This window comes from Malania oleifera, chromosome 4, assembly GCF_029873635.1.
Source record: "Malania oleifera isolate guangnan ecotype guangnan chromosome 4, ASM2987363v1, whole genome shotgun sequence".
In the NCBI taxonomy this organism is placed as follows: Eukaryota; Viridiplantae; Streptophyta; class Magnoliopsida; order Santalales; family Ximeniaceae; genus Malania; species Malania oleifera.
Window position 1 is genome coordinate 45453964 of NC_080420.1, and position 23290 is coordinate 45477253.

The window sequence follows — 23290 nt, forward strand, 5'->3', positions numbered from 1 at the left end:
TAGGAAAGTTAAGTGCGTCATCCTGGTAAGGCATGTTAGTTGAGGTCAGCCCCTTGAATTGACCTGGTTGTAACTGGTGCCGCTCCACCCGTTAAGTGAGCTTTAGTGGAATTCTTGTGCTGGTGTAACCAAGGTGGGGACATAGGCATAGTTGGCCGAACCCTGATAATATATCATGCGTGTTCTTTACATTTCTGCAATTTACTTTATGCACCTGTATATTTATGTTTATCGTTCAAATATTTGATTTGGAATGTGAATACATAGAAAGACCCTAAGTTTGTGAAATACTACTTGCTAGATTAGTTGAACCTAGGGAATTAATTTTTTAAATACCCAATTCACGCCCCTCTTAGGAATACACCAAGGCTATATATATCATAGTTTCATAAAATTTCATATCATTTCTCATATCCAGGTTTTAACTTATGAGTATCCACCAGCATATAGCACAACGCATCTGTAACTCATGGCTGATCATTTTTCATTTCATTTCTCATATTCATATTCTAGCCCATGAGTATCCACCAGCATATAACACGACATGTTTGTAACTCATGGTTGTTCATCACATTGTAACATTCATTTATTGCGTCCGTAATGAGAAACCATCTTGAGGATATTCATGTCACATCATCATGTATTCACCTCACATGATTGGGTTGTGTGGCTCATAAGCGGGACCTAACCGTGACTGACCTACTAGGTTAGATCAAAACTAAACGCGTCTATAGTATGATTGGCCTACCTAATCCTAATGCAGACCCCAGGGGGTAACTCTACTCTTCTTAGGTCCAATCGACTATCTCGCCACACTCTATGCAAGACGTGTGGTTGCACTAACACATATGCTAGCAACGATACCGCGCTCTCTATACATCTCTGGTTCATCAGGGTTCTCATTTCCACATTTCTGTATTTATATTTCATCATGTCTGTATATCTCATCATATCTGTATATATCTCATTTCATCATTTTTGTATAAAGCATCTTTGTGTATATCACATATCATCATTTTTATATAAATAGATATGTGTATATCACGTATCGTCATTTCAGTATAAAACATATCTATATTTTCTCATATCATCATTTCTATATAAAACATATTTGGGTTTCTCATATAATTCATATCTGTATAAAACATATCAATATATCTCATATTATTATATCTGTATAAAAACATATTTGTATATCTCATAACTTCTTTACTATATAAAATCATAGCTATGTTTCTCATACATTTCTTGGTGCAATTCATATATCTCAATATCAATCACATTCCTAGTATAAAACTATTATTGTAATAACCCGGGAAAAAAATTATTAAAAAAAATTAATTAATTAAAAATTAATTAAAATTAAGAGTAATTATTAATTAGTTAATTAAATAAAATATTATTAAATTAATTAAATAAATAAACAAATAAAATGAATAAAAAATTAAATTAAAATTATTTATTGTTAATCAATTAATTAATTAAGTATTGTTAAATTTGAGTTGTTGAATAAATAATATGATATATATATATATATATATATATATATATATGTATAATACAATGTTATTAGATAAAGTAAGTAAAGGAAAAAAAAAAAGATAAGAAGCTTACATGGGAAGATAGAGGCTCTTCCTGCGCCTCTCTTCATCAGTTTCTCTCAGTCTCCTTCTCTCTCTGTCACTCCTCCGTCTCCGTCTCTCTCTCTTCTCAATTTCTCAGCGGATATTCGGCCGATCGAAAATCGAAGGTGTTGTTGGATTCCTAACTCCGCCACCGACATTTCTACTTGAGCGGATTTGTCGTGGGAGCGGCGTAGACACCACTCCTGGGAAAAGGTATATTTCCTCTAAATCCTTAGTTTCTCCTTAAATATGTCATCAAATCGACGATCAGGTACCACCACGTGGTCCTAGTCGCGATCATAGTCATTTTGGCCGGAGTAAATTTCCAATTGGGGTTTTCTAGGCCCCACTCCAAAGCGAGAGTGGGATTTGAAAATTTTGGTAAGTTAGGTATATTTAAGGGTATAACTGTTTATTTGGTATTTAAGGGCCTAAGAAATATTAAAATAATATTTTATTTAGGGTTAATTTAATGGAATTTGGATTTTTGATTCAAGGTTCGGGTGAGCGCCACAGGTATTTTTCGGGGTTCCTATTGGCATAGTTCAAGAAACCAGGTAAGAGGAAAAAAATATATTAAACCAGATTTTTTTTATGAATTTAATGAAAAATGAATTGTGTTATATATAAAAAATATATTAAACCAGATTTTTTTTATGAATTTAATGAAAAATGAATTGTGTTATATATACGTATATATGTTTCGGTATGAGTTTAAAAATTTCAACCATTTAAATTATGTTTTTAGAGCCTAGGGCTGTTTTATTAGATACGTATATGTGAAAATAAACTGATGAAAGTGAAAGATATTTTCAGGATAATTATGTAAGAAATGAAAGGTATATTTTCAGCATATAAAGGTTAAATGTGGGTTGACTTATTTTTGCAAGAAATATATGTATGAATTTTATTATTAAATTGTGTGGCATAAGTAAAATAGAACTTTGTATGGAATTATGTTATATATATAATATGCAAGATATATAGAAAATGAACTGAATATGAAAATGATATATGAAATATACTGCATGTGAGTGTTAATGCAATCATGGAACCAACCACGGCTGAAAAGACGCCGACCACGGCTGAAAGGATGTTGAAGCTAACCAACCACGGCTGAAAGGTTGTCGAAGTTAACCAATTACGGCTGAAAAGATGCCGACCACGACTGAAAGAATGACGAAATTAACCAACCACGGTTGAAAAGATGCCGAGATTAATTAACAGCAGCTAAAAAGATGCTAGTTATGAAATGGATTGAAATGAAAAATAAGTATGAAATGAAAATGGATGAAATGGTATGAAATGTAAAATGGGAAAAAGTCATGTAAAGTGAAACGCTAAGAAATGTCAAGCTGAGAACATGAACAGATGAGAATTACAGAATAATGATCGACAGAATAATGTACTATGATATTATCGATATTAATGCTAGTAGAATATGTTACGTTTGGGCAGGGCAAACTCTTCACCCAAGGGATTGCTGAGAAAGGCGAGTATACTAGTAAGTATCAGGTGTAGCAGTAGGCTGCATAACGTACTAGGGCAGAGGGAAACTACTTGTATGGGCAGGTAGATTTCCTTATTCTTGGGGCCCTCGCTGGTAAAGTTTTGTTTGAATTATGTGAGTACGAGATCAATTTAACACTTGAGGGCTTACTGAGTAAGGTGAGTGCCTCGGTATGCTTCAGCAGCGACCCTCGGGTTGCCTAAGTATCAGAGCAGATGGGTGCTACTTGTATGGGCGGGTAATCACCCCTATCCTAGGGTAATCTAGTAGGTTAAATCTTTTGCATGTGATTGATTAGGCTTAGAGAATGATTTCAGTGTTTATGATAATGTTTTGCAAATGTTATTAAAATGATATTTATAAATTCATGTTAGCCACACACTGTTTTGCAAATGTTATTAAAATGATATTAACTCATGTTAGCCACACGCTGTTTTGCAAATGTTATTAAAATGATATTTATAAACTCATGTTAGCCACACACTGTTTTTAGATGTATAAATTTATGTTTTTTGTTCTATGTTTTAAGTTTCTAAGATAGGAATGGTTGTGAATACTAGATGTTTTTGGGGATATTTATATATGTTGAATACAGGTGGATGATTAATTTATTATGGTTGGTAGATAGGGATAGTAAACTATGGTATTATATTTGTGGAGATTATATTTATGTTTTCTGCTGCGTACATGATATTAGTATGTGGATTATCAGGTAAATGAATGGATTAGTAGCACTCCGGGCCCACGTAGAGGGTCGGGGCATTACAAATGGTATCAGAGCAATGTCCAGCCGAAAGTGCGATTAATTTCACATCACTTGGATATGGAAAGGTTAGAATATTAGGTTAGGAATGATTTATACTAGAGTATAGGATTGAGTTGCGATAAGGATAAGGATGGGTAGATTAAGATACCGTTAGGAATTCTGAGTAGTGTCTCGTAAGCTTGGGGGCAGAAATCCCTTGATGGTCTTCTGTGTTTTTCTGAAGAAGTAGTTAGCTTCAGAAAATCATGGTAAATCCATCGATGGTGATGTTTCCGAGTAGAGAAATAAAAACTTGGAATTTGAACTCGAAGGTTAGGTTGGTTGATTTAGGGAGAAAAATCTTTGAAGGAGAATAATTTAGGTGATTTGATTAAATGATTTGTGGTCAAGTTGAGTGTTTGATATTTAAATTGGGGTATATGGAAATGTGTGGAATGAGGTTGGTTAGTTGGTTTCAGAGGTTATGGTATCAGGGAAAACAACAAGTATTACTAGAAAGAGGCGGACCAGCACGAGTGGAAATAAGTTTATGTTTAAGATAAATGATAGTTTTATTTAATTATGGATAATGTAGAAATCTATATAATGATATGTATTAGATTGTGTGAGATAGTTAGTTAATAAATTTTAGAAATATGAAAAATGATTGAGTATCGAATTTCAAGGACGAAATTCTTTTAAGGAGGGAATAATGTAATAACCCGGAAAAAAAATTATTAAAAAATTAATTAATTAAAAAATAATTAAAATTAAGAGTAATTATTGATTAGTTAATTAATTAAATATTATTAAATTAATTAATTAAATAAACAAATAAAAGGAATAAAAAATTAAATTAAAATTATTTATTATTAATCAATCAATTAATTAAGTATTGTTAAATTTGAGTTGTTGAATAAATAATATGATATATATATAAATATAAATATATATATATATATATGTGTGCGTGTGTGTGTGTGTGTGTGTGTGTATAATATAATGTTATTAGATAAAGTAAGTAAAGGAAAAAAAAAGAAAAGGATAAGAAGCTAACCTGGGAAGACAGAGGCTCTTATCTCTCAGTCTCCTTCTCTCTCTGTCACTCCTCCGTCTCCGTCTCTCTCTCTTCTCAATTTCTCGGCATATATTCGGCCGATCAAAAAACTGAAGGTGCCGTTGGATTCCTAACTCTGCTACCGACATATCTACTCGAGCGGATTTGTCGTGGGAGCGGCATAAGCACCACTCTTGGGGAAAGGTACATTTCCTCTAAATCCTTAATTTCTCCTTACATATGTCGTCAAATCGACGATCAGGCACCATCACGTGGTCCTAGTCGCGATCACCATCATTTTGGTCAGAGTAAATTTCCAATTGGGGTTTTTTAGGCCCCACTCCAAAGCGTTAGTGAGATTTGAAAATTTTGGTAAGTTTGCTATATTTAAAGGTATAATTGTTTATTTGGTATTTAAAGACCTAGAAAATATTAAAATAATATTTTATTTAGGGTTAATTTAATGGAATTAGGATTTTTGATTCAGAGCTCGGGTGAGTGCCGCAGGTATTTTTCGGGGTCCTTGTTGGCGTAGTTCAAGAAATAAGGAAAGGGGAAAAATATATATTAAACCAGATTTTTTTTATTAATTTAATAAAAAATGAATTGTGTTATATATACGTATATATGTTTCAGTGTGAGTTTAAAAATGCCAACCATTTAAATTATATTTTCCGTGCTTAGAACTGTTTTATGAGATACGTATATATGAAAAATAAATTGATGAAAGTGAAAGATATTTTTAGGATAATTATGTAAGAAATGAAAGGTATATTTTCAGCATATAAAGGTTAAATGTGGATTGGCTTATTTTACAAGAAATATATGTATGAATTTTATTACTAAATTGTGTGGCATAAGTAAAATAGAATTTTTTGTGGAATTATGTTATATATATGTTATGCAAAATATACAGAAAATGAACTGAGTATGAAAATGATATATGAAATATACTACATATGAGTTTTAATGCAATCATGGAACCAACTACGACTGAAAAGATGCCGACTATGGCCGAAAAGATCCTGAGATTAATTAACAGTAATTGAAAATATGCTGGTTATGAAATGGAAAGAAATGAAAAATAAGTATGAAATGAAAATGAATGAAATGGTATGAAATGTGAATAATGTAAAATGGGAAAGAGCCAAGTAAAGTGAAACGCTATGATATGTCAAGCTGAGAACATGAACATATGAGAATTACAGAATAATGATCGACAAAATAATGTATTATGATATTATCAGTATTTATGCTATTAGAACATGTTACGTTTGGACGGGACAAATTCTTCACCCGAAGGCTTGCTGAGAAAGGTGAGTGCACTGGTAAGTATCAAGTGTAGCAGTAGGCTGCATAACATACTAGGGCATAGGGAAACTACTTGTATAGGCGGATGGATTTCCTTATTCTTGGGGCCCTTACTGGTAAAGTTTTGTTTGAACTGTGTGAGTACAAGATCAATTTAATACTTGAGGGCTTACTAAGTAAGATGAGTGTCCTGGTATGCTTCAGCAGCGACCCTAGGGTTGCCTAAGTATCATAGCAGAGGGATGCTACTTGTATGGGCGGGTAATCATCCCTATCCTTGGGTAATCTTGTGGGTTAAATCTTTTGCAAGTGATTGATTAGGCTTAGAGAATGATTTCAGTATTTATAATAACGTTTTGCAAATGTTATTAAAATGATATTTATAAACTCATGTTAGCCACACACTATTTTAATATATTATTTCTTCCCTTACTGAGATGTGTCTCACCCGAATATGAATTTATCTTTTTCAGGATTTCCTTAAGATTGAGCTTAGAGAGCTCAAAATTTGTATCATTTTTGGGAAATAGAAAGTGAAAAGGGTATATTTTTATGTTAATTTTTAGATGTATAAATTTATGTTTTTTGTTCTATGTTTTAAGTTTTCTAAGATAGGAATGGTTGTGAATATTGGATTTTTTTTGGGATATTTATATATGTTGAATACAAGTGGATGATTAATTTATTATGGTTGGTAGATAGAAATAGTAAACTTTGGTATTATATTTGGGAAGATTATATTTATATTTTCCGCTGCGTTCATGATATTAGTGTGTGGATTATCAGGTAAATCAATAGATTAGTAGCACTCCGGGCCCACGTAGAGGGTCGGGGCGTCACAGTTATTCCATATTCTTCATGCCACACAATTTTAGACGGATAATCATAATATAATAATCACAATAAAAAATATCCATAACATAGTTTTTTTCAAAACATATACAATATTCTCATTTTCACATACTTTAAATCAATCAGTTATTTTTACAAAAATATCTGTTATAATTTATTCCCCTTACCTGCTTACTGAGAAGGTGTTTGTTAGGATCGCTACACTGATACCTACGACGATTGGAGCTCAAAACTTTGAAATCATATATCCCTATTCAATTAGCTCAACCCCAGAATTATAATCATATTCACATTTCCTAGGTCCACACACTCCATTAACCAGTTAAATTCTAAACAGTTAACACATTCATCATCCTTACCTTAATTTTGGAGTGGTGCTTGGAAACCCAAAACACAAAACTGCTCCAACTAACTTGCTAAGGGTCGCTCCTAGGACCCCGTGGTGATGTTTGATCGTCGAATCAAAATAAAATCGGAGAAAAATCAAAGAGAGAAGGGAGAGGGTTTCTGTAGGTTTAGAGAGAAAGAGAGAGATTTATTTTGTTTAAACAAAAAACAAGCTCTAGGATTTTCCTTTTATTAAGCACTGCCACACAAAATCATCGACGATTTTAACCCTTCCGTTTTTCACTATTTTACCGTTATTAAGCCGCAGTTGCACAAAATTGTCGACGATTTTCTGGCCTTCCACCAAACCGTCGACGATTTGGTCTACACCAAACTACCTTTCAACTTTTCTTTATTTTTTTTTCTTATTATTTAAATTTGTTGGGTCTCTACATTTGCGCTCTAGAAATTACTCCGAAGGTCAAGTGACTAGCTCTAATACCACTTGTCGGCCCAAGAGTGCGTCTAGAGAGGGGTGAATAGACACTTTTCGTGAATAGTGTATTTTTCTAAAAAACGATGAAGCTTGGAAAGATACAAGTGATTTATATCACAATAAATTGCAAAGTAAATAACACAAACAAATAAAATAAATGAGAGAGAGAGAGAGAGAGAGAGAGAGAGAGAGAGAGAGAGAGAGAGAGAGAGAGAAGAGCTTGACACCGATATTTAACATGGTTTGGCACGCAACCTACGGCCACGCCTTGAGACCAACTTTAGGATTGCCAAATCTACTATCCAATCTCCTTTCAAGACGAAGAAGCCTTTACAAATCAGGAACTAATCCTAGCTGCTCACCAAGAGTTGAAACAAGGAGTTCACCAAGAACCTCCTTACAAATGGTTCACCAAGAACCTCCAATCTCACAATCAATCAACAATAAGAAATGTTGTGAATACATAAAATGCTCCTTCTTAAGCCGATAATACAAATTGAATCCTCACACTACTCTCATGAGCAAATGATGTATAACAAGAATGAAGAGCAATAAATAAACTTAGAATGAATGTACCAACTAACTTGATCACTAATCAATATGCAATCAATCTACTTAATAAATGTATTTATGGGCAATGGGATGAGCTACCCGTTGTTTAGTCATTGAACATTTAATGACATGATGTTGGAATTGGTGTGATCCCAAGAGGTGAAGTGAATTGGGTTTTAAAAATATTTTGGCTAAATTAAACATTTATGTGGATTCACTACATATCATATCTCATTTTAATTATGATCGTATCTGTAAAAACTGAATAAACAATATGTGCAGACATAAAAAAGAGCAACTCGAAAGTTATCTTAAGTATAGGAGTTCATTCGTGTAATACTTAACCCCAAGGTCAGATTGTCTCCTCAGGGAATGCATTTTAATTCCAAAATTGTGTAATTCCAAAAGAACTTAAGAAAAGAAAAAGTTACTGGACATAGTTCAGATTTAGTTTCTTGGGATTTTTGAGGTTTTTTGCAATAGAATTTAAATTCTAACTAAAAATTAAATATGAATGAAATAACTTAAATTGCACAGCAAAATATATGATCATACAAACACAACACTCAATGGTAAACTATATAGGAACAATCCACAACAATTATATGAAAACAATAACAAAGACACAATGGAATTACGTGGTTCGACAATGCCTACATCCGTGCTAGCAAACGACAAAGATTTCACTATCTTCTTGTCCAAAGGACATGAACAATACATCAACCATATTCATATACATCATAGACAACATATATATAAAGTTCTTAGAGGTTCTCCCTACAAAACCCAACCAAATTAACGTCCTAATTCAAAATTTGAAAATTTGCGCTAGGTTCTCGAGCCAAACCATCGACTAATACTAATGATACTAATTATCATTACTTTTATATATAATAAAAAATAGAAACAACTAATAATGATTGCAGCAATAAGAATATTTATTATTATAAAAATTGTTAGCTTTGGTGCAATCCTAAGAGTGGGGTGAATTGGAGATTTAAAAAATTTCCTTCTAAGTTAAATTAATCTAGCAACAGTATAATGAAACCTAGGAGCAGTCCAAGTATATATGAAATTGTAGATACGATATATTAAACAATTTTCAGTACATGCACCACAATTTCAGTATTTCTCAACCAGATACAATGAAGTGTCAATCAGATATGCAGTATATTCAGTAGAGAAATTAAATCAAGCATAAAGCAGAATATAATGCAGGAAATGTAAAAGTGACACCAAATATGATATCAAGGTTCGGCTAATCCTGCCTATGTCCCCGCCTTGACTCACCAGCACAAGGATTGCACTATGGGCTCACTCAACCGGTGGAGCGGCACCTAAAACAACCAGGTCAATTAGCACAGGGCTGATCTAAACCTTTACAAATAATCCTTCCCGGGCTGGATTACCGCCCCCTCAAGCCACGCCTGCAATACAACAGTATTTCTCAATAGTAAACTGGGTACAATGATTATGCTTCTCAATCAAGAAGATATGTACCAAATGTAATAAATCAACTACACATTAACAGTATAGGAAATTGTAAGCTCAGTGATGTGATTTTGTGCAAGCAAACACTCAGTAAAGTATAATCACAAATAGCTCAAGAGTGTTCTAACAAGCTATTTCTTTGAAACAAAGTATAACAAATCTCAATATAAGATTAGGGTTTCAAAGATGCTAATCAAACAGTCAAACCAACTCAAAATATTTTTCTCAATGAAATAAGCACAAAAGTTGTTTGAAAAATATAGCTTGTAAAATATTTTGCACACCAAAAATTATAGCTATAGGAATTTGGCAATAACAATGCAAAGATCCACAAGTTAGTGGGTTTTTCCTAACACTAGATTTATCAAATTAAATATGTACGATAACTCTTTGCTTAACTCTTCAAAATCAATAACAATCAACAATCAGAATATTGAGAGTATTAAGCAATCTATAACAAAGTAATACCACAATAAGAACTCTCACAATACTAGGATTAATCAAAGGAATGAGTGTATGAGAGGATTTGAAGAAAAATGGGTAAAATAAGCTTTTTGAGTTTGAGAGATTTTTTTGTTAATGATTTCTCTAATCTCTTGCTAATCTGCACAAATGAGGCCCTATATATAGAGGTAGCCTAAATTATAATTGTTAAGGACTCATAGGGCATTATTAGAATTATTTAAAAACCATTTAGAAAAAATAACCCTATTTAACTAATTTTAATCCCACTAAAAAATAAACAACCCAAAAATTTTTGGGTGGCTGAACCACGTTTCAGTCGTCTGAACAGACTCAGTTAAAAAAGTCACTTTTGATCGTTTGGATGCCTGAATTAGGGCTCGGTATGCTGAACCAAGGTGATTTCATTCTATCCGCGTTTCAGTTGCTTGGTCTATAATTCGGTTAATCGAACTCATGTGTTCGATCGTTCGAGGCCATTTTGATCGTGAAGTTTGGTTGGCTGAGTTGATGAAAATGGTCACCTCAGCGGTTCGGTCGACCGTGGACGGTATGTGAGATTTAGTTCAGTTTTCCGAACTCAGGTCATCATGTTGACCGGTCCACGGTTCAGGTGCCCGAGGTGTTTTCAACACAACGGATTCGGTTGCCCGACCTCTCATAATTTTGCCTATTTAGTCCAAGTCATTTCAATTCTTTCCTCTGATAGTGTAACTAATTATGATGACTATCTTGTGCATTTGTGTAGGGACCTAAAGTCTTTCAAAGGTCATTTTGAAATGGTCCCAAAAATCTGGTGTTGGTCAATCGGTCAACCGAAGGGTGATCCCTAACGTCTTTCAAAGGTCTTGAACTTACAATTACCTACATGCATGACATGCAGAGATTATTACAGACATTTTCCTATATTTACTATTACAGACCAATTAAAAATGAATGCAAATACAATAGAAAAATAGGTCTTCATTCTTTCGATTCTTCAGACATCATAAATGTGGCTTGATCTTCATAGTCCGTATGACTTGCTTAATTTTCTACCAACAATGCATGCTAAGGATAAACCTGTTCAAGAAGTTCAGTGCACATGTGAGAAACATTGGTTTTGTCATAATCAAAACAGGATCGGACTCATAGAGTCAACAAAAATAATAATAACACCAAGAACAATATTAGTAATAAAAATGGGAAAATAATAATAATTATTATTTTAAAGATAATAATTATTATAAAAAAAATAAAAAAATAACAACTAATAGTAATTACAATAAAAATAATATTTCTTATTGTAAAATAAAAATTTCAACAAGAACAATAATGAAAAAAGGAAAAATAATAGTTATTTTGTTGAGGTTGATAATTATTATAAAAATAATAAAATAGTAATAACGACAATAAAAAATAATAATTACCCTAATAATAATCACTATTATGAAAATAATAAATAATATAATAAAAAAATAACAAAGAATAGTAATAATACTGATTGTTATTATTACAAAAAAAAAACAAAAAAATGAAAAACAATATCAACTAATAGTAATTACAATAGCAATAATAACAACTAATAATAATATTTATTACTATTAAAATAATTACATCAAGAAAAATAATAATAATACTAATAATGCAATAATAATTATTATTAATTTAAAGACAATAATTACCAATAATATTTATTAATATAAAAATAATAATAAATAGAATAATAATAATAATAAGATAAAATAATTATTATCACTATTTTAAGGATAATAATTAGTACAAAAGTTATTATTTGTTAACATTTAGAGGTTAAGATAAAGCAGCACACAAGAGGATCAATTATGCGTAAATCCTCAAACACATAACAAAGAAAGCCAACCAAAAAAAGAAGGAAGCACAAAATTTTTTGTGTGTGTGTGTGTGTGTACAGATTCATTTCCTTGGCGCATTTAAGAGGTCATTTGATATGATTATATAAAATTATGGAAATGAAAACTAAAAATCAGAAACTAAAACAAAATTAAAAATCTCAATTGAACTTGTCGTATCAAATAATATTTCAAAAATATGATTAAAATAATGAAAATGCAAAAGAATGCAAATTTAAAAAATTATTATAATAAAACACATAAATTAAATAACTAGAATTGTTATACTTAATTATTATAATTTAAACTTTCCTTTGCTTTAAGAATAATTTTATTGTACGCAATAATTGAAAAGTGGTAAAAAAAAAATATGTTTAGAATGACTTCTATTATTTTTTTTCAAGGTTTTAGTAATTTTATGGATATTTTTATTTTAATTATAGTTTAAATTCTCTTGGTCATTAGATTTTAATTTTAATTAAATATTGCATATAGGATGAATGATTTAACCCATACAAGTGAATTTTGGATATTAAAGAACTTTGGTAACAAAAGTTGTCAAAAGTGAAAGCCATAAATTTTAATTCTCAAATTTTGTCACTGTTAAAGCTTAATATACATTGTTGGTTCACAACCTAATAGTTTAAACTTTCAGGTAAAATGGTTATATAACATTTTATTAAAACTGGTAATCAAGAGGTATTAAGTTCTATTTTGATTCCATTTTTCACTTGGCTTGCTTCATACTTCAATTTCATCTCGTAAGCCACATAGAGAGGGTAAGATCTGGTTTACATTTATCCTCCACAATTGAAAAGGGTTTCTCTTAGATTCCTTTCTTAACAAGTTGGAAACACCAACTTATATTTGTTATATAAAAGAGCACTTAAAAAATAATATAATAGTAACAAATACTGCATAACTACATCTTAATTTTACAGTCCAAAAATCTTTTCTAAGAGGAAGTTGAAAATGATATAAAAACCGAAGAAAGAGAAGATAAAAAACACTAGCGATAAAAATTATTGTAGATTAATAATACAAAATATTGCCAAGAGAAAAATAATAATTAGAACAATTCAATCAGTATGGAAAAGTTAGTGGAAATATAAACTCATTAACTATATTTCATGTGAGAAATTTAAAAATTTGTGTTCGTCCATCAAGAACAAATTAAGGAAATGTTAATCATCACTCTTTGCACTTCAAAGGAAAAAAAATATTTCACTTTGCGTGAGCTAACATCTTTGAACACATCTAGCAACCCAATATTTGTATCAACACCACCTTTTCCTTTTCATTCACAGTGAGATATCAGGTTCATTGTATGACATGTGATTTCCTAAAACAACGATCTTTTGATAAGGCGTAAAAATCTAACAAAATTTACATTTTCATTTGAAAATACTATATCAAATCAGGTCTAAAGTAGATGAGGAGTATGTGCATAGATACTTAGGTGGGGAAGTGATGAATTTTGTTTCCATTGATTCGATATATTTTCATAGAATTGTGGTATTAAGCATATTGGCTGACTAATCAATGGAAAGGCAAAATGTTTTGACTTTCAAACAGGTTGACTAGTTATATACATATTTAGGTGAACACACATGATTATTTTTATGGAATTACAAATTACTTTCTTTGCAAGGGATTTTTAAATTTTAAGGGATGTTTAATGATTATTGAGTTAGGGTGCTAAGTAATGTGATACACGTTAAAGTTGTGTTTGAGAATTGAACAATATATACATTTTTCTAGTATTTTTTTTTAATTACCTTTGCATGAAGTGTTCTTAAAGAAGTTGAGAAATAAAAATGTTGTAAGTTCGCGATAGATTCTAATACAAGTTCTTAACATGTTCTTAGTAAGGTAGAGTCGAATCAATTTATAGATTTAGGTTAGAACTTGGAAGTGAGATGGATTTACAGGTTTAAGAGCGAAACATAAAATGGACTTAGAATTAATAGGTTTAGTTGTATTTTCGTGCTCACTTTTTGATGATGTGGGTTTCAAATTTCAAAATTAGTGTTAGTAAGAGCATAAGTTTTACATTCGAGCCTATGACATAGCAACTTCACAGACAAAACTCGACCAAAATTTTTGTAAAAAATAATAACATGAAATTTCAAAAATTAAAAAATAAAAATAAAAATAAAAAAGATAAATTCATTGAGAAAATTTTAGAAAAAAACAAGTTGGAAGTCAAGAAAAGTAAAACGAATGGAAATAGAAATGGTAAACAATTTGAAAACAAGTAAATGGTAAATTAGGAAAGTAGTGTCGTTAGTGCAAATTTTAAATAAAAAGCAGTTGGAAAATAAAATATAAAAAAAAATAAAAATTAAATTAAAAAATAGACATGCCAAGAAAATAGAAAGCCAGTACCTTTAGTTTAATTTTTTTTTTAAATAAGAAAGAAGAGAAATGGCTAAGAAAACAAGAAAAGAAAAAAAATAGAAATTGAAAATTCAAAAGAATGAAATAATAAAAAATTAAAAATTGAAAACAAGAAATAAAAAAAAATCAACAAAATAGGAAATCAATACCCCATTTGTATAAAGAAAAAATAAATAAAAACGAATGGAAACTCAAGAAAAAAATATATTTGTATAATAGAAAACACAGAGGAATAAAAGTTGTGGCTAATATTTCTATTTATTTTTTTCTTTATTTTTTTTTACAGTAAATAAAATTTCCTTTGTGGAGTTGAATTGCTTTGATTTATTGGTTATTTGGCTAGGGAATTAAAATGGACTTGCACTAAATTAATTTGATGACTATCTCTATCCAAGGTGCCATGTAAGCAATGCAATTCCATATAGGGGTACCTGGGGTTGTTTAATTGAATTGGGCACATAAATAAAGACACTTAACAGTTTGTTTAATTGTGAGGAATATATTTTATTTTTTATTTTTAGTTTTCTAAATAATTATAAAAATATTAGCTCTTGTAGATTTCAATACCTTAGATCTATTATGCAAGTCGGAAGAGAAATTGAAGATGATGTAATGTATAGAGTTAAAGCAGGTCGGGTAAAATGGAGAAGTACTTCTAGTGTACTATGTGATCATAGAATACCCTTAAAATTGAAAGGAAAGTTTTATAGGACAGTTATAAGACCAGCTATGCCATATGGATCGAAATGTTGGACGACGAATAAACATAATATCCAAAAAGTAAAAATTGCCGAGATGAGAATGCTTAAATGGATGAGCAGTAATATAACATTAAAAGATAAATTAAGAAATGAATATAATTGTGGTAAGTTAGGTGTAACTCTTATAGAAGATAAGATAAGGGAGTGATGATTCAGATGGTATGAACACTTACAACGTAAGCCACATAATGTACTTGTGAGGAAAAGTAACTTAGTTACTGTGGGGGGTAGTAGAAGGGGTAGCGGTAAACTTAAAATAATTTGAGAGGAGATAATGAGTAAGGATTTAATATCCTTGAATTTATAAAAAAAAATGGTCAATGATCACATAAATTGACGGAAAATGATTCATATAACCGACCCCACTTAGTGGGACTAAGGCTTGGTTTTGTTGCTGCTGTTGTTGTTGTATTAAAAATTTGAGACTTTAACGATTTCTATAGTTGCATAAAACAATTTGTTTTTCATTTATATATTTTTAAATAATTGTAAAATCATATATTGTTTTCAATTTTCTAATATTTTTGAAAATAATAATAATAAAATTAGTTACATGATTTGTTTTGTTTAAAATTAGTTACTATAACGATCCCAAAAATATTTAGATGTAGTGATCCTAAAAAAAATAATTAAATTAAATTAAAATTAAATTAAATGATTAATTAATTAATTAATTAATAATTAAATAATTAAATAATAAGAATTATTAATTAAATATATAATATATTAACATATTAATATAATATAAAGTAATATTATAAGGTTATATATATATAACCTAAGGATACTTCTTAAGGAAGTATTCCTGAAATACTCCTAGGTGCCCCTCTCTCTCCATACTCTCTCCTCACCATCACTCTCTCTCTCTCCTCAATTTTTTCGACGAATCGTGCGCCGATTGAAGGACATGAAGCATCCATGGGTTCCAAATTCAACCACCAACATTTTAACCGGAGTGAATTTATCATAGGAGCGTTGTAGGCACCACTCTTGGAATAAGGTAAGGGGAATAAATTATGTCACAAATTTTTATAATTTAACCGATTAAATTGTAAAATGAGATTACTAGAACTATATACACGTTTTTCTGAATATTCTGACATATTGAAATTGGATTTTGGAGTATTATTATTATTATGATTTAATTAAATTGGTGTTTGTAAGTTTAGAGATTTTATAATAATTGTTATTTTAAAATTGAACCGATTGAATTAAAGTATTTGATTTCTGGATTATTAATGTAGTAGATTTTTTGAATGATTTGACTAGTTAAAATTATTGGTTTGATTTATTATATGTATTTTGTAAAGAATTAAATTAAGTAGGGTTAGTTATTTGCGTTTTTCCTTTAAATACGTATTTTGAGTTAAATAAATGGTGGAGATAATTAAACCTGTATTTTCTGTAAAACAGATATTGGGTATAAAATAACTTGTTTTCCAGTAGTTTATATAATTATGAGAAACACTCAAATTGTGTGACATGAGAAAGAATTTTATTGCTTGATTAAAGTTATAAGTTTATGGTTTGATATAATGATATACTGGAAATGTGTTGATAATATATTATTTCTTGGAATGGTTGAAAAGAATGCATGTATAGTAAATAATTATGGTGGCGTATAAACCACGAGTATTGTTAAATTGTAATGTATGGTTTAAGAACTCTGATGGACCATAGATCGCTCGGCACGACAACTACAGTAATGAAGAGCTTAGTGCAACCACACATTTCTGGGAGAGTGTTTGTATTGAATAGTCGAGTGGGCTAGTGAAGTGTAGAGTTCCCACTTGGAGTTTAGACCAGCTATGGGATGGCCATTCGTGTGATGCCCTAAATTTTCATACTATTTTTTTTTCCATGTAAATATCACATATAACCATATGGTACCATAATACATAATCCGACCCGAAAGTGGGTATTGGGTATACAATCATGTTCATATACATGATCCTAACAACAGAAGTCATTTCATAAATATATACATATACACCACAACAAATATACATACCAGAGTACTACCATCCATACGTACAAGTCAACCACAGAAACTTTAGGGAAATCAAACCTCCCTAGTACAAATTACTCACCCTGACTACTCAGGGTATCTATTCTCTTCTACCTTGGAGCTCTATCACTGTCTCTAGTTCAGTTTCCTAAAATATTTAAATAATTAGATGAGACACAACTCAATAAGATGGAATAAATTATCTACAGTGTGTGGCAATATTAGAGTCATTATATAATAACACATATTCATTTCAATAATAATATCTTCTGAGAAAATATACCATTCCCATAATCATAATCATATAGATATAAAACACAAGTTTTCATAAACTTTTACTTCCATTTCCAAAATCATTCATTTGAATCCCAAGTTATCGGCAAAGTTCCTGAGAATAGGGAAGTTTACCTGCCCATACAAGCAACTTCCCTCTGCCCTGATATCGTTTGCAGCCTAACCTGATTAACTCGGGTTCAGCTGCAACTGATACTTATCAGAGCACTCATCTTATTCAGTAAGCCCTCAGGTAGTGTGTTTTACTTCGCTTTAATTATTTATTAACTCACGTTATTTCATTTCCCATTTTCTTTCTCGTTGCCATTCCCATTTCATTTCCATTTTCATTCCATTTCCATTATCATTTCCTTTTCATTTCCGTTTCCATATCAAGCTCATGAGTGTCACCATAATCGATACATTCGTGTCTGTACTCATGGCTATCCTGAGGATATTGCTCCACTTCATGCTTCCTCCTATGAATAGGATTGTGCGGCTTGAAGGTCGGACCTAACCGTAGTTGGCCGACCCGGTTAGGTCAAATATCATCACATATCTCATATCTTAAGTACAACTGACCGGCCAAAAGCCCTGATCCGGACTCAGGGGGCACAACAACTCTACTATACAGCTCAGTCGACTGTCACTTCACACGCTCCACGAGTTTGTGTGGTTGGCACTAACACCACTAGCAACGGTACCGTGCTCTCAATATCACAACCCATCATTAGGGTTTCCATATTCATACATCAAGGTTATTAGTACCACATACTAACAATCATTATATGATATTGACATTTCATCAATCACATGTCTGTATTCCCCTTTCAGAATTTCACATTTCATTTCTCACAATTTAATATTCATATTACAAAATTAACGGTGCAATATTCACATTTCACATATTCACATTTCCCATAATCATATTTCTCATATTCACATTTCTCATTTTCATATTACAGAAATATCATTGCAATATTTTTTATTTCACATATTTAGTATTCTCAACTCATTTCACCAGTTCAAAAATCATTTCATCTCATAATAACATATACATACTTCATTTCACGTAATTCAATATTTCTTAATACACATTCCCATATTTCACATTTTATCCTTTCTCAAAAGATACATTTTCAAGTGTGTTTCACTTTCATCATTTTCCCACATTTCAATGCTCATTTCAAAACACATTTCAGTATCACATATTTCATAGGGTAAATCATTTAACCCAATTTAAACATTTCTCAATATAGATCATATGCCACACATATTTTATTTGATATTTATATCATAATAAATTTCAGGAAAAATACCATACGTCATTTTCACATATTTTTCAACCCAAAATTTCTATAAAAAAACTGTTATAATTTATTCCCCTTACCCGACTTATTGAGAGGTCCACTAATACCCAAATTTTGACGCTTCTTGGCGTTCCCAACTCAAAAGCCTAAAAATCACATTTTTACCAAATTAGTCAGCTCATTTCCCACAATAATTTCTGTATAATACTACCTACATTTCATATACTCAAATAACCTATAATACCTTTAAATCTCTTACTTACCATGATTTTGGGATGATGCCCCAAAACTCCAAATTGGAAATCTATTCCGCCTATGTTACAAAGAATCTTCCTAAGAACCTCATGGCGGTTCCCGATTGTCAATCCGGGCTTTAACGAAATCGAAAACGAAGAGAGGAAAGGAAAGGACCGTGGTTCTAGAGAAAGAAAGTGAGTGACAGAGAGAGAGAGAGTACGACGTTGAAATGAGGGGTTCCACCCCTTATAGCCCGGGATTTGTCGACGAATACATGAAGGCACTTCGTCGATGAGGGGTCTATTTCGTCGACGAACCTAAAATTCCCAAAACTCTCTCAGTAATCTCTCGTCGATAAGATGCGCGTGTTCATCGACGAAGACCCTATGTTCATCGACGAAGCCTTATTTTCTCTCCCTTTTTAAAAAAAAATCCCTTTTTACTTCTTTTCATTTCTTTTATTAATTTAATTTTCTAGGTCTTTACATTCTCCCCTTCTTATAAAATTTCTTCCTCGAAATTTTTCATTCACCACATTTCCATTCTTAAAGAAAAACACCACCATTTTATTAATCACCTTCACTTATGGTGGAGAAATACCGTGGTTACATAAGGGTTCTGAGAGATTACAGCTATTGAAAGAAAATTCTCCCCAAAACCATTCTTATCAAAACCAAAACTCTAACTATCCTACATTATATAAATCAAAACACACACCTTAACCTTGGTTCCCACCAAACAACTGTGGGTATCTCTGGCACATCTACTCCTCTGATTCCAAAGAAGCTTCCTCTAATGCATGGTTGCATCACAGAACTTTTACCAATGGTATGCTTTTCGTACGTAGTTCTTGTTCTTTTCAATTCAGAATCTGCACTGATACTTCTTCATATGATAAAGCATCACTGAACTCCAGTGCCTCATATCTGATCACATGGGAGAGATCTGAGACGTATCTTCTCAACATGGAAACATGAAATACATCGTGAATTCTTGACAAAACTGGTGGTAAAGCCAATCTGTAGGCAACGAGACCCACTCTTTCTAGAATCTAGAATGGTTCAATATGCTTAGGACTCAATTTACCCTTTCGCCCAAATCTCATAACTCATTTTAACCGTGCCACCCGTAGAAACACATGATCTCCAATGTTAAACTCTAATTCTTGTCGGCGAGTATCTGCATAACTCTTTTACTGACTTTACGCTGTTCTGATCCTGTCCCTGATAAGTCCGACTTTATCCCGAGTCAACTACATCAACTCTGCCCCTAATAACTGTCTCTCCCCAATCTCATCCCAATACAATGGGGATCGAAATTTCTTGCCATACAATGCCTCAAATGGTGTCATCCTAATGCTAGCCTGATAGCTGTTATTATACGCAAACTCAACTAGTGGTATAAATCGTAACCAAATTGCCTCCAAAGTTTAGCACAAATACTTGTAGCATATCTTCCAATGCCTGTATCGTCTTCTCTGTCTGTTCATCTGTCTGAGGATGAAATGTTGTACTGAATGATAACTGAAAACCTATGGCCTCCTGTAAACTCCTCCAAAAACGGGATGTGAACCATGAGTCTTGATCTGAAACTATGGAGACTGGTATGTCATGTATCCTCACTATCTCCTGAATGTTTAATTCAGCCAATCAGTTTAAGGAGTAGTTAACTCTGATAGGCAGAAAGTGGGCAGTCTTCGTAAGTTGATCCACAACTACCCAGATGGTGTCCTGTCCATGTACTCCCGGTGGTAACTCAGTGACAAAAGCCATTGTTATATACTTCCACTTCCACTCAAGAATATACAACAACTGCAAAGACCCCGTCGGTCTCTGATGCTTAACTTTCACCTACTAGCATGTCAAATATTGTACTACAAATTTTGCAATCTCTCTTTTCATTCTGCTCCACCAGAAAGATTCCCAAGATCCCTGTATATTATTACTACTACTACTACTATATCCTCTTGTTTCTTCCAACATTATTATTGTCTAATAATATTTTCAAAAATTAATATAATTTTTGAAAAATTTATGGATTAAGAAAAAAAATGAAATAATAACAACAACAACAACAACAACAACAACAATAATAATAATAATAATAATAATAATAAACATGCTAGTAGTGTGGACAAAATTATTTTCCCATAATGTGTGTATACATTTTTTTAATTAATAATAAGTAATATTTTGCATGTAAGTTCTAATAACAATTTCCATCATATCCGAATGCAAGCAAATAGATAGAAAAAGATAAAATCAACCAAAATTTTTGTAAAAAAATAATAACTTAAAATTCCAAAAATTATAAAATAAAAAATGGAAAAAGATAAATTCAATAAGAAAATTTTAGAAAAAACAAGTTCGAAGTGGAGAAAAGTAAAACCAATAGAAATAGAAATTCAAATTAAAAAAAAAAACAAAAAATGCAATACTAAAAAGTTAAAATTTGAAAACAAGAAAATATTAAATTAGGAAATAAGAATGAAAAGAAAAATCAACAAAACAGGAAATCAGTACCTCGTTTGAAAAATTTTATTAAAAAAAAAAAAAGAAAAAGAAAAATGAATGGAAGGAACAAAATTAGAGGGAAATTACTATTTTATATATAGTGAACAAAGCAAAATGAACAAAAAAGGTCGGCCACGCCCTGACGAAATTCGTATAGTAATTTCGTAGTGTAAATAGAAGGTAATGCCATACCAACCGTCCACAATAGGGCGCAATCCACGGCTGGGAGATTCCGAGTTGGTGACCGTCGGATCACAAAATCCAGCGGCCCAGAGAGAAACCCTAACCGACCCATAGCACTCCTCTCGCCTTTTAAGCCATACGCAGACCCCCATCATTTCTCTGCTTCGTTCTCTGAACCCTGCCGCTCTCTCCTCTCATAGGCGTGAGAGTAGCTTCTTCCTCCCCAGGTTTCAAAGGTTGGATCTCTCTTCCTCCGTCTCCGTTCTGATTTCTGTGCTCTATTTTTGGCTGTTCATCTTTTTTCTATTTTTCTTCTTGTTGTTTGTACCTGTGCTGATTGATCCTGATGATTTCGATGTGTTTCCTGTGTGTTTAGATCTGGTACTTTGAACGTGCTGTGCTGATGGTGACGAGTGTTTATCTGGTTTAACTGGATTTGCTTTTGATTCGTTTGTATTATTATTATTACAGCCGGGATTTGTTCTTAAATGTTTAATGTGCTCTGGATCTTGCTTGAGCTTGTTATATAAATGCATAAGTACGCCTATGTACATATTTTCTGTTTAAATCGTGTTTTTCCTACTTTTACGTTTATGTGCCCAACAAGTCGTTTGAGATTTTTTTTTTCATTTATTTTGTGCCTGTTATTTGTTAAAATGTAGCAGGAATACCAATGCAATATCTCAATTTAGGCAGACAGAAGATTTATGCATGGTATGGGAAAAAAACAAAAATACAGTAATCACAATCATAGCTCATGCAATTACACAAAATCAAACTACTGGAAATTAGAGAATACTATAAAATGAACTGCATATGTAATGTTCATTTACAGGTAAGTGTTTTAGCTAGATTATCAGAAACAAAGCTAGCTACACGGAACCCATATTGTAAGCAAAACAGAGCTGTATATTGCAGCGGAAGGACCAGAGCAGGATGTCATCGTTGTTTTGGAGCCCAATATTTGCAACGACGTCATTCCACACTGAAACCAGGACATAGCACTCACTGGTGTTGCTTTTCTCCTTTGTGTCACACTTTTTTAATTGAATGCCCATGAATTCATCAAGGTACTGTGCATGTGGGTGATCAACCATCGTCAAGGGCACCTCCATGCCAGCCAGCTTCTTCTTGGACACGTTGTGTTGTGAGAGATAAAAGTCCTCATCCATCGTTAGAAATTTCGACTTGACTTGACGGAGTGGGATGGAGAGCCGATTGTGGTTTCTGCTAACATCGGTAAAAGAGTTTTTTTTGGATGACGAGGATAATGTCAGTATCGCCAATCTGGGTGATGCGGTTTTTGATACAATGCCTCATTTCAAGC

The 23290-nt window shown here is 31.9% G+C and overlaps 1 long non-coding RNA gene across 1 annotated transcript; it reads left to right on the plus strand.

Moving 5' to 3' along the window:
- Positions 1-21961: 21961 nt before the first annotated feature.
- Positions 21962-22531, plus strand: LOC131152625 (uncharacterized). Its single transcript, XR_009136067.1, has 2 exons — positions 21962-22199; positions 22340-22531. It is a non-coding gene; the product is annotated as an uncharacterized LOC131152625 (long non-coding RNA).
- The last annotated feature ends 759 nt before the right edge of the window (positions 22532-23290 follow it).